This window comes from Eurosta solidaginis, chromosome X (genome assembly GCF_040869045.1).
Source record: "Eurosta solidaginis isolate ZX-2024a chromosome X, ASM4086904v1, whole genome shotgun sequence".
Taxonomy (NCBI): domain Eukaryota; kingdom Metazoa; phylum Arthropoda; class Insecta; order Diptera; family Tephritidae; genus Eurosta; species Eurosta solidaginis.
Window position 1 is genome coordinate 186,483,256 of NC_090324.1, and position 13,366 is coordinate 186,496,621.

The following is a 13,366-nucleotide window of genomic DNA, read 5'->3' on the forward strand; positions in this document are numbered from 1 at the left end:
TACAATCCGATCCGATTTGGTCAACAGGAGAGTAAAGCCATTACCTGGAGCAAGATTGCGTACGATTACTTGCGAGTATAACCAAAAACAGGGAGAAGTGATCTGTGAAGCCTTAATTAGGAATGTCATGGTTCTACACAAATTCGTTGTGGCGGAGATCGTTGATGAAGTCATATTGGGAGTGGACTTCTTAGTTGACCATGACATCAGGATCGATATGCCAAGAAAGATTATGCGCTATGAGAACCAGGATGTGCCACTTAACTTCAGTTTGGAAGAAGGGTTCAGCAGTAATCGAGTGCTGGTGAAAGAGATTCGACAAAAACCGCAAAAGTCAAAGGCAGCAGATCGGGCAATTGTTGATGGAACGAATGGGCCAAACAAATCAAAACCAAAGGTACCTGCGAGAAAAACACTGGCATTGACAAAACCTAATGGACGCACTAAAACGACTGAAAGAATTTTCCAGAAAGAATGTAAGGGTGGTTTCAAGCCAGCGCGCACTTCTGTTGAGAAACGTCGGAACGATACTGATTATGTGAAGCCAATCCGTCAAGAGCAAGCTCTACAAAGTGGTTCATTGGCCAAACAACAGAGTGCTATGGAACGATCAAGGATAATGAGTAGTAAGATGAAACGCAGGGACGATGAGAACAATTATTCGGAAGGTTTCTTGGAGGGAGATTTACTGTTCTGTACTGTTATACAACCCTCACCGGGGTAATCGTGCTCCATCTAAATTTCGGTGCAGTTGGGAAGGCCCGTACAAGGTTGGAAGAAGATCAGTGATACCATCTACCGTATACGAACCATTGGGAAACCACGAAGTAGAAGAGTGGTACATTTGGAGAGGCTAGCGGCATTTTCATCTAGAGATTTGTCTGATCGGGACGATCAGACTTAGGTGGAGGGCAGTGTGACGAATATTAGCAACACTAAGGGATACTCTCATCTCTAAGCCGATACTAAGCAGTGCCTTGTATGCACAATAATAGATCAATCATTATGCCTACACATATGTACGTACACGCAGCGGAGAAGAGACGCACAAACACATGCAGATATCGTATCTGAGATGCTCCCAAAAGTATGCAATTGTAATTGTGGAAGTGTCGCTCACAAATACATGCGCATATGAGAAGATATACACGTGCATCTGTAGTTATAATTATATGGCAGTAACTAAGTAAATTCTGGAAGCGCATAGAAGATGCAACGAGGAAATCACAGAGTATAAAAGCACCAAAAGTAGAGGCGTGAGAATCAGTTTCGATTAAGCACGCTATCTGTCGAGCAATAGAAGTGTTATTTTGAAAGTACTTTAATATGCCATTTTGCATTATTAAATATTGGAGTTATTTATTCAACAGTTTAGTGATTCGAACATAGCAGAAGGTTGCAAATAAGAGGATTTGCAGTAAATTCGTTACAATATTATGTCTGTTAGAGACAAAGTTCGAGGTAATTTGCATAAAGCTTTTGAAAGCAATACTGAACGATACAACTTGGCCTCTAGAGAAATAAAATATGTGTCTGGACAAGAAGTGCTACGAAGAAATTTTGCACAGAGCAATTTGGCGAAGGGGTTTAATGCAAAGTTAACTAAAACGTTTCTTAGAGCAAAGGTTCGGGAAAAACTAGGATCATCATATTACGTTCTCGAAGACCTGAGTGGCAAACTTATAGGCACATTTGACGCCAAATATTTACAACCTGGGTAAACTACACGCCTTTTTCAGCGGTTTTCAACGTATATTGCATGAACTACTCTGCTCAAAACAGCTGCTATGTGAGGCGCTTTGGTTTTTCTTTGATTTTCAAATAAACAAATAAATTTTTTTGGTTTAATATAATACGTTTTACAACACTGGGTGGGAACGGTTTCTAATTCCGAAAGCTGAGAGTTGTAATGTCAAAGGCGATAACCGATCAGCTGACTGATATCACCAAAAATGTCGGTAATGACTTCCGCAAAAGGAGAGCGTCTTTCCTTTTTAATTTGGATCGTTGACGAATCAACAAGGAAAAAAATCAACTACAACATAGTCAAAGTGTCGGGTACTTAAACCGGTATCGGGATTTAATTATTTCTTTTATTTAAGACGCGAAAGTCTGCGATCTATTCAATTAAAGTAATATTAGAAGAAAAACAAATTCAATTCGACCCGCATATACGAAAAGTTTTTGGTGAACGCAAATCAATATGCAGCTAGAAAGTGGAGAAAGGAGATTTACAGAAGAATCCTGGGAAAATCCGTCATCTTCCAAAGAGGAAATCTCCATCGTCTCTCTACCTACAGGAAAATTGGTCAAAAGACATCGAGAATCCACCCGGAGCTGCAAATGGTGTTGGTGCTAGAAAGGGAATAAGTATATTAGTTCCAATTTGATATAACTTGGTTAGGTCGGCCACGTGCCAAAGCTCCAATCCCTTTAGTTCTTTACTATCAGTTACGTGTTCACTATTTGAGATTTAGCATTTTGTACAAATTTCAAAGTTGTTTTTCGAAAATCAAAATACTTTTAGGAAAATTTCGTATTGGATGTTCCACTATATTTAGAAAAAAGCCGCATGGCATCATAGAATTGGTTTTGAGGAAGGCTCAGAGAGCCAATTAATTGTTTTAAAATAGGCGAACCTTTATATATTCATATTAATTTATATACATCAATTTAAATAAATTAAATAAATGTAAGGCGCGATAACCTCCGAAGAGATCTAAGGCCGAGCTTCTCTTCTGATTTGCGTCGTGCTCCTCTTGTTTTTCCCTACAAATTGGCCGGACGGGACCTACATGTTTTATGCTGACTCCGAGTGGCATCTGCAAGGCAGATGAGTTTTCACTGAGAGCTTTTCATGGCAGAAATACACCCGGAGCGCTTGCCAAACACTGCCGAGGGGCGAGTTGCTTTGCCCGGGGTGCGAACCCAGGGCATAGGGTGTGATAGGCGGAGCACGCTACCATCACACCACGGTGGCCGCACATGAATTTAATTTTGGGAAAAAATCAAGAAAAAAAATCCCTTACCTTGTGAAATGAAGGTTTATAAGTTAGGCGATTCTTGTGTAAAATGCTAAGACCCACTGTTTAGGCCCGACGCCTAAATTCTTATTAATTTGCGCCACCCTAATAGCACCATATTATCGACGACTAGTTCGCCCACATGCATGTATGGGTGTACATGGGTAGGGTTATGTTGTCCGTACACATATACATGCATGCCGGTACAACTATGTGGGGAAGCTTCCCCTTAAAACCGGAGACTTTTTCCACGGTTCAACGGTTGTCCTCGACAAGGCAACCGTCTACTTTTCAAGCGATCGTTGAGCGAACTACAACACCGTCCGAGGAGCCCCGCCACATTTTATTATAAAAAGGTAATTATTGTTCAAATTTAATTTTGCACTTTAATAAAGAAATTATTATAACGAGGAATATATCTCGCCTCTTTTTTCTTTTCATTTTAAATTTAAACCAAACGCAATTGTGGTGCCTCCACTCCGTTGCCGAGTTTGCGACACACGATAATTGTTCATGGTCCTTCTCCCCGAAAAAGGAACCAGCGCCAATACACTGATACAGTCCACGTCCAATAAATTTAACTCTTCATACGCATTTCTGGGTGATATTTTTGGATCATCTTGGTAATACGCGCCAAATTAAGCGAACATTCATACACTGCAGAGGTGATACCAGTTTTTTCTTTCGTGGTAATACTCAACATTTTTATTGGTGATATACACGCTTGGTGGTACACTCCTGGTGTAAGTTATCGTGGTGGTAATGTTTAATTTCTGGTGGCATTACACATCTAGGCAATTTACCGCAGCAACACAACAACAGACACTACTTCACGCAGCACCCACGTAAATTTATATATTTCTTGCCACATTTTTTTTGGTTAAAAACCATCTAAAAATATATATTCCAAGTGCCAAACGCGTAGTGACTGTGATTAACCGCGAAAAGTGTGAACAATTTATTAGTGTCGAAAAATAAAATTAAGTGCAAACGCGGCACATTAACGTTGTCTTAAATTCCTTGTGACTATCTGGTCTGTCCCCCCACCAGCGGTAAGGCTCTCCAGACACAGCACAGGGAAGAGGTACACATAACCTCACCTCCATATAAAAAATTCTCACGCCATTTCGATTGTGGCAATTTTACATTCTTCCTTTGTTTCACTTTAATTTGCACTAATTCAATAAATTTTTGTCACACAGTCGCTTTTCGCAAAAGAGTTTTATAAAATTTTTACACTTTTCGTCGAGTTTTTATATCAACGCGCGCACTTATTTTTTATAATAAAATTGAACGCTCAAGTGACGAGTGGCCCCCCTTTGCTTCACACAATACACATTGGAGTTGCTTCCCCTGCTCTCTGTCATACGGCACAAAAATAATCTGCAAATAAATTACCACACACCAATATATACATATATACATAATTTACGTGCGGGTGGCGAGTAAGCCACATTGTTTTGTTTGTTAATTTTTTCGTGGGAAAACCAGACGAATCGGCCAAGTCTGACCCTTATAATTTAATAGCCAGATCAATATATACATATATATAATTTGCGTGCGGTTGGCGAGTAGGTTACACCATCGCCTATTCTTCCCTTGAAAAAAAATTTATCAGACGAGTCGGCCAAGTCTGAAATAAATAAATAAAAGTGACCTTTCAAAGCATTGTTTCCATTTTTTTTTTGTTCAAAGAATTAGTTTGTTTTAGTTGGGCAGGAAAGATTTGTTGAGAAAATGGAAAATTATATCCGATCAGCTGAGGTAATCACAGAGTTTGAGAAACAGTACAGCCTTATTCCAGAGGAAAACCATAATAAGCATACTCTTGCGATACAGCAAGAAGAGTTGCGATCCTTATGGAAGCAGGTTAAGTCTGTGTTTGACTCACTGATGGGATCAGAAGATGTCGACGCAAATGATGTGTCGGCCATCCGGAAAAAACATATGTCTACCTACGCAATATATATGCGATGCTTATCCACAATATCTGCTGAGGTAGAGAAATTTAAAAAAGTAGAAAATAGCGCTATCTCTGGGCAAGCACACCCAGCCGCACCTCGCGGGCATAAGATCCGCCTCCCTCCTTGCGACACGGAGATTTTCAAAGGTGACTATCATGGCCAACCTTTCGCGACCTGTTTACGGCCATATACATAAATAATTCCGACCTACAGGGGGTGGAAAACCTGTTCCATCTGAACAACAAGACACAGGGCGAGGCCAAGGATATTGTAAAAAAATGCCCTCTGACAAATGATGGATTCGATATGGCCTGGAAAAACCTGTGCGAAAGGTATGAAAACAAGCGTATATTAGTCAACACGCAATTGCAAATTCTTTTTAATTTAAAGAAGGTAGAGAGTGAGCGTGGGAGCGCGTTAAAGAAATTACATAGCGATATAAACAATTGTCTATCGTCCCTCAAGTGTTACAAAATCGACACATCCAATTGGGATGCAATACTAACTTATTTGTGTTCGACAAAGTTACCGGAAAGTACCCTGGCTCTATGGGAACAAAGCATAGACCATAAAATGGACATATCTAAATGGGAAGATATGGACAAATTTCTATCAAATAGGTTTCAGACACTGAAAACTGTGTCTATCTTCACTGGCACTAACGCCCAAAAGGGCCAAAAGCCATCAAATACTCGGCATCCAACCGAAACCCCCATAAAAAGACTTGGTGCCTTCCAAACGAAGGTATCAAAACCGACCTCAAAATCGACATCAAGGGTTTTTTGTAAAATGTGCAAAGCGGAACACAGGTTACGGAACTGTCCCCGATTCTGTGATCTGACCCCAGTGGAGAGAATCAACTTCATCAAATCCACGGGGGGATGCCTGAACTGCTTATCCCCAGGACACACAGTGACGAGGTGCACCAGTTCGTACAACTGTGCCAAATGCCACTCTCGCCACCACACGCTCCTGCATGCGGATACAGTTCAGCAACCTACGAGGCGCAATCCATTCAAAGACGCGGATAATATCCCGTCGACTTCAGCACAAGCACAAAGAAGACAGGAATCGGGGCAACCAAATTCTTCTGCGAACCAGAATGTAAAATCCTGTTATGCTAATTCCAGCACAGGCGTGCTATTAGGAACTGCTCGCGTACACATTCATCATAAGGGTACCGACTTCTCCGCGCGGGCATTAATTGATTCAGGGTCTGAATGCTCTTTCATGACAGAAAGACTAAAACGCAGAATCAATTTGCCGGCAAGGAAAATGCATGCCCAAGTTTCAGGCATCAAGTTAAAGAGGCATCCACCATCGAGCTACGTTCACCAGTGGACCCATGCTTTAGCTTGACTACTCCTGTTCTAATTTTAGCCAAACTAACTGGGAATCTGCCATCCTGCCATATCGAAACAATGACGATGCAGGCGTTCCCAGACTTAGTTTTGGCAGACAAGAGGTTCTACGTCAATGAAGATGTAGACCTCATACTTGGTGGCGATATATATCCCCAAACTATACTAAGCGGTCTAAAAAAGAATGTACTTAATACACTTCTGGCCCAAGAGACAGTGTTCGGTTGGATACTAACCGGTCGTATTGAAACACCGAATCCAACGAAGAGCATCGTGTCATTTTACAACGAGGTCGCGTTGGACAACCAACTAAAAGCCTTTTGGGAGTTGGAAAATGTACCGAAAATTAAAAGCCCTAGCGACGATGACAGATATTGTGAAAAATTATATAGAGAAACCACAAAGAGAAATGAGGATGGAAGAAATGTCGTTTCACTCCCATTTAGACAGGAATACCCGGAAGAACGAAAATTAGCAGGGTCCCTTAAACGCGCATGCTCGCAATTATATCGAAATGAAACGCGGTTAACGAAAAATCCGGAGTTAGGGAATGAATACATAAGGGTACTTTCAGAATACCAGACGTTCGGACATATGCACAAAATTAAGGGCACAGTCGCAGCAGATGACCCTGATAATTATTTCCTGCCCCATCACGCCGTGGTAAAGGCGGAAAGCACAACTACTAAAGTCCGGGTCGTTTTCAACGCTTCAAGTCCGACTGCTAATGGTACAAGTCTGAACGACATTTTGCTCTCAGGCCCGGTACTCCAAGCAGATCTCCCGACTCTCATCATTCGTTGGAGACTTTATCGGTACGTCTTCAACAGTGATATAGAGAAAATGTATAGGCAGATTTGGATGAACGATAATCATACCAAATTTCAACGAATTTTTTTTCGAAAAGACATGAACGAACCAATAGGACTCTACGAATTAAAAACGGTTACTTTCGGAGTTAATTGTGCCCCTTATCTTGCTATAAGAACGCTATTACAGTTGGCTGACGATGTACAAAGTTCCCATCCCACAGCATCAAACATACTCCGGGAATGTATGTATGTAGATGACGGCCTCGCAGGAGGACACAACCTCACCTCCACCATTATGGCAAGAAACGAAATTCGACAGGTTTTACATTCGGCAGGGTTCCCATTACGAAAGTGGACATCAAACTCGGAGGAGGTTCTCAAAGACATCCCGAAATCGGATCTGCTCAGCGAGGACTTCTTAGCCTTTGAAGACATCAGCACAGTGAAAGCATTAGGTATAAGGTGGAACGCACATGCTGACTAATTTTATTTCAAAGCGGGATCACTAGACAACCCTAACATGCCAAAAAAAAGAGAGATCCTGTCAGTTATTGCCAAACTCTTTGACCCGTTAGGGTGGCTTGCCCCAATGGTCATAGTGGCAAAAATAATTATGCAAAACATTTGGTTAGAAGGTACAGGGTGGGACGAGCCAGTCTCACCAACGACATTAGAGCGGTGGAAAACCTTCACCCAAGATTACCCGGAAATATATAGGATTCGAATACCACGTTGGGTACAATTCTCACCAGAAGACGAGGTTGAAATCCACGGCTTCTGTGACGCGTCGGAGAAAGCATATGCAGCAGCCGTGTACATGCGCGTCAAAAAGGAGAATAATGTTTATACACACCTACTTATGGCAATAACCAGAGTCGCACCAGTGAAGACAATCTCCCTCCCACGTCTGGAACTTTGCGGTGCAGTATTGCTCGCAGAGATGATTGACTCAATCTGTAGGAGCGTCAAATTCAGACCCATCACCATTCATCTATGGACGGATTCCAGCATTGTCCTCGCATGGCTACGGAAACCGCCTTGTTCCTGGTCAACCTTCGTCGCACACCGCATCACGAAGATCATCGACATGGTCGGAAGCAAGGACTGGCTACATGTGGATTCGGAATCAAATCCAGCGGATTTAGGAAGCAGAGGCCTACCTGCGGGTGAATTAGTCAACAACTCGTTGTGGTGGCAGGGACCATCTTGGTTACAAGAGGACAAGATCCAATGGCCAGTACAGGAAACTGACTACCATACATCATATGAGGAGAAGAAAGTGAAAGCACAGTCGTATGCCGTCACACAGGCTGAACAAGAAGATATACTCGATCGTTTTTCAGACTTGCCACGAGCTCTAAGAGTCCTATCCTACGTTAGGAGATTTAAAAAAAGAACGCATCCTAAAACAAAAACGGTATGGCACGAAAAGTCGAGCACAATCTCAGCCGATGAGATTAAGGCAACGACTCAAGCACTAATAAAAGTATGTCAGAAAATATCCTACGGTACAGAATACTTGCAATTAAAAAATAGGGAACCTATTGATCGGAAAAGTGAAATCCTGTCACTCAACCCATACATCGACAAATATGATATAATCAGAACAGGGGGGCGTCTAGGGGCCTCAAAAGACATGTCGTACAACGAGCGTCATCCGATCATCTTGCCTTACAATTGCAGGCTGTCTCGCCTTGCAGTCATGATGATTCATCATGATTCCCTTCATGGCGAGAACCAACTTATGCTCCGCCTTATTCGAACCCAGTATTGGATTCCGAAGGTCAAGACAATGATCAGAGCCATCATCCACAATTGCAAAACCTGCGTTATTCACAGGAAGCAGGCGCAGTCCCAACTTATGGGTACCCTTCCCTGCGAACATACTACTTTTACTCGCACGTTCACCAATACCGGGGTAGATTTCGCGGGGCCTTTCGACATAAAAATCTACCGCGGTAGGGGATGTCGACTGTCCAAAGGCTACGTATGTCTATTTGTTTGTTTCTCCACTAAGGCCATCCACCTAGAGGCCACTAGTGACCTGAGCACCCCATGCTTCCTCGCAGCCTTTTCGCGTTTTATCGCGAGAAGAGGATGTCCAAAAAACATCTACTCCGACAATGGTACGAACTTTGTCGGAGCTTCCCGATCTCTACGATCGGAATTCAAAGCCTTCCTGGCAGAAAGTCGAGACAAAACAGTCTCCAAGTATAGCCATCAAGCATTAACTTGGCATTTTATTCCCGCCGGCGCTCCGCATATGGGCGGCCTGTGGGAAGCGGGAGTGAAGAGCTTCAAAAGCCACTTCAAAAAGGTCGCTTCTCTCCATAAATATACCATGGAGGAGTTCCAAACCCTTTTGTGCCGGATCGAGGCATGCCTAAATTCACGGCCTCTCAGCCCGGCGTCCAATGACCCAACGGACCTGGAGCCACTAACCCCAGGACATTGCCTCACGGGCAGCCATCTTCTGGCGCCGCCAGAACCGGATGCGAACGAAAGCCCTGCCTCCATGCTAAATAGATGGCAGAAGCTCAAGGCCCTCCATCAAACCTTCTGCCGGCGATGGAAAACCGAATATTTATCGAACTCCAAAAACGAGTGAAGTGGAAGCATCTCAAGGAAAATATAAAAGTGGGAGATCTCGCTGTCCTCAAAGAGGACAATTTATCTCCCAACGAATGGAGGTTAGGTAGAGTCGTCAACGTACACCCCGGCGAAGATAACCGAGTACGTGTAGTCGACCTCATAACCGAGAAGGGTCAAGTCAGACGACCTTTGGTCAAACTGATCCTTCTTCCTACGGAGATCGTTTGTGAGAGGACCACGAGTTCCTCTTAACAATCCTTCCGTTCCGATTCATACCTCCTTTCAAAAAAATCAACCTCGCCTTTACATTTTCCAAAAAATCAACCCCAGCCCTCGTTCACCCGGAACGAGGCCAACCAGAAGCCCTAAAGCAGACCCGCTATCTGCCAAAGAACATAAAGGCCTTCGCCCTATTTTATTTACAATTTTCAAACCAACCCCCCGGCCAAAATTATATTTCCCCCTGAACAAGAAAATCCCCAAATTCACTCGCTCGCCCCGAGCGAGGACACCAGAAACCACCTGCCTACCGCAGAAGGGCGAACCGATCTGCCACAGAATCTAAGGGCTTTCGGCCTTTTGTATATTTTGAATTTCCCACAGTCACTCGCTTCCCCCAGCGAGGATACCAGAACCCTAATACAGACCCACGGTCTGCCCCAGAAAGCAGATGCACTCAGCCAAAGGCATGAGGCCAACAAAAGTTTTTGTCCAAGGAATAGGGACAGCCATATTTAAATATGTATTCATATCCCTTTACAAAATATGATAATAATAATAAACTTATAAATGTCAACAGGTTTAGGAAGAGAGTCTTAATTTTCTGGTCAATGTTTTGTGAATCGATAAAGAGTCATGTGGTTTTGCGCATTCTCGAGCCGGAACACTAACCTCTCGAACGCTTCCATGAATACTCGACGGACAAGAACTTTCCGAAATTTCAGATTAAAAGGGTGAATACTCCCTGTGTAGCAGAACAGCACAAAAGCTTGCCTCTTCTGTTAAAGTCAAGGTAGGAATCTAAAGTTCTAAGACGAATTGGCAACATAGTGCATTTTTTGAATAAAAGTCTAACGTATGGCATTCTTCAAACAATTTCTGAAAGAATGACCAACCCGACGTGACTTTTATCAATTTACGAAGTATTTAGCAGAAAAACATGACATTTATGACATGTTCCTGTACAAGCCGCTCTCTTTTAATGCTATACAAACAATGTGCCCACACATTATGCGCTATTTAACCACCGCAGTCATAATAAATCGCACGCGCCGAAACGCACTTAAAGACCTAATCAAAGTTATACAACAAGAATCTTATACTTATCGTGATCCTATCACCGAATTGTTGGAGTGTTTGTATGTAAACTTTGACTTCGAAGGTGCACGTTTAAAATTACATGAGTGCCAAACGGTTATTTTAAATGATTTCTTCATTGTTGCTTGTTTAAATGAATTCGTCGAAGATGAACGTCTAATGACATTCGAGACTGTCTGTCGTATTCATCAATGTAAAACAATTAGAAGGCTTGCAGATAAATTGAACATGAAAGCAAGTGAGGCAGAATGTTGGATTGTGAATTTAATACGTAATGCTCGTTTGAGTGCTAAAAGTGATTCCAAATGAGGGCATGTAGTCAGGGGCACACAACCGTTACAAATTGATTCATCATTACCAACGCGCTCTGAACATTTAGCTGGCTTAATTGAACGTAGAAGTAAATAGAGGAATCTTGAATCGGTTCATGGGATTATTATGAAGGTGACGACTACATTTTTAAAACGTTCACAATTAGAAAACAACAAGCTAGCACGCCAGTCGCAGAGAGCTAATTGCGTATGACTTTCTCTTCCTACTTCTGTGTAAAATAATTTTTTTTTATAAATTACATAAAAAAGAGCCGGAATGAAAACAACTACTTTTCGGCCTGCAACTTGGAAAAAATTCTTAAAACTGTTTTAACTTTCCCAAGCAGTCAGGAAAATGTGTACGGGAACCACTTTGGCCAGCTGAGGAACATGAGCTATACTTTGACATGTGTCGATGAATTTTCGTGTGAAAACGATTGGCAAAATTCAGTTTGTTGGAAAATTTTAATTCGTCTTATTTGTGTAGACTAAGCAACATTAATTCAATAAATACGTTAAATAACATGTCACTGATGCCGGTACAACTAGCGCAGAATGCTATCGAACCGATGTAAGTGGACGCACCCATTGAAGACAATGATAACAATTAGGAGCACCAGCTAACTGTGGAGAATCCATCGCTCGATCTTGCAGTATATGCGAATTCGTATACGGGATTAGCGACCTTATATCGTTTAAAATTTGTGGCTGATGTATGTCCATTACTACGTGTCGAGGCTCTGAAGCTGGCAATAAATCATGTCATGAATGCCTATATAGTAGTATGTATCAATCGCTGCACAAAAGGTTAACAGAGTTAAATGCTAATGGTGCAAGTAGCTCCGGGCAGGCTCCTACCCGACGTGGCAGCGCAGTCGGCAGCGCAAGCTGGTGCTGCTGCAGGTGGCGTTGCTGCCGATGCATTGGACTTGCCTGCATTCGATAGCAATTGGGTTGAAACAAAAAGTAAACAAGCCGCATTCAATTTGGAGAATTAAACTCTGATTTAAAATATTATAAATCAAATTAAAGAGAGCATACGACGTGGTCATGATGATTTGGGTGATCATTATTTGAGTTGTGGAGATTTTAACCAATGCCTTGAAATGTTATTCGCGAGCACGCGACTATTGCACCAGTGGCAAACATGTTATCAATATGCGTCTCAATGTGATCAAGGTATCGGTATATTTACAAAACTGGGCACATGTTCTCAGTTACATCAACAAAGCAGAAAGCATACCTGAGTTCATGGAGGGACAAAAGGAAGCTAACCTGGCAGTCGCAACACGTCTCAAATGCGCTGCCGGTCTGGCAGAATTGTAGACAAAAAGAAATATAAATCGGCAGCTAAGAAATTTTTACAAGCGGGCTTCGCTCACTGCGGATGTCCAGAGATACTATCACAAAACAATGTTGCTATGTATGGTGGTCTATGCGCATTAGCCACATTCGATCGATAAGAATTGCAGAAGAATGTTATTTCATCTAGCTCATTTAAGTTATTTCTTGAGTTGGAGCCACAGTTGCGTGATATAATTTTTAAATTTTATGAATCCAAATACGCATCCTGCCTAAAGTTACTGAATCAATTCTTTAATGCTCAAAAATTTAGTTGTGTGGTATGAAACTAGCACCTTCTGCCCGCTTTTAACACTTTGAAATATTATGCCGACAGTGCTGTGACGATTTGACTTTAAAAACTTACTGTCCAATACTTGGGCCTTTATTTGGAAAAACACAGGTTCCGCACTGAGTAAAAACACCTTCACCAGGTCGCACCCCAAACATCTGGTATGGTACCATAGTACATTTGTGTTCCTGTGGCTAGCAATACAAACAATTCCGTGATTAGGTAGCAATACAAGCTTGCATGTTCGAACAAAATTTTCACTTGTATTAATTAATGCAAAATTATACAAAAATAAAAACCTCCGGTACGGAAATATACGTTAACTGAAAACAAAAAAAAATGGATTTGGCAAC

The 13,366-nt window shown here is 42.1% G+C and overlaps 2 pseudogenes; both read left to right on the plus strand.

The window, feature by feature from the left end:
* Positions 1–10,925: 10,925 nt before the first annotated feature.
* LOC137235318 (eukaryotic translation initiation factor 3 subunit E-like) lies at positions 10,926–11,584 on the plus strand (annotated as a pseudogene).
* A 320-nt stretch (positions 11,585–11,904) lies between these two features.
* On the plus strand, positions 11,905–13,008 carry LOC137235319 (COP9 signalosome complex subunit 1b-like; annotated as a pseudogene).
* Positions 13,009–13,366: the final 358 nt, after the last annotated feature.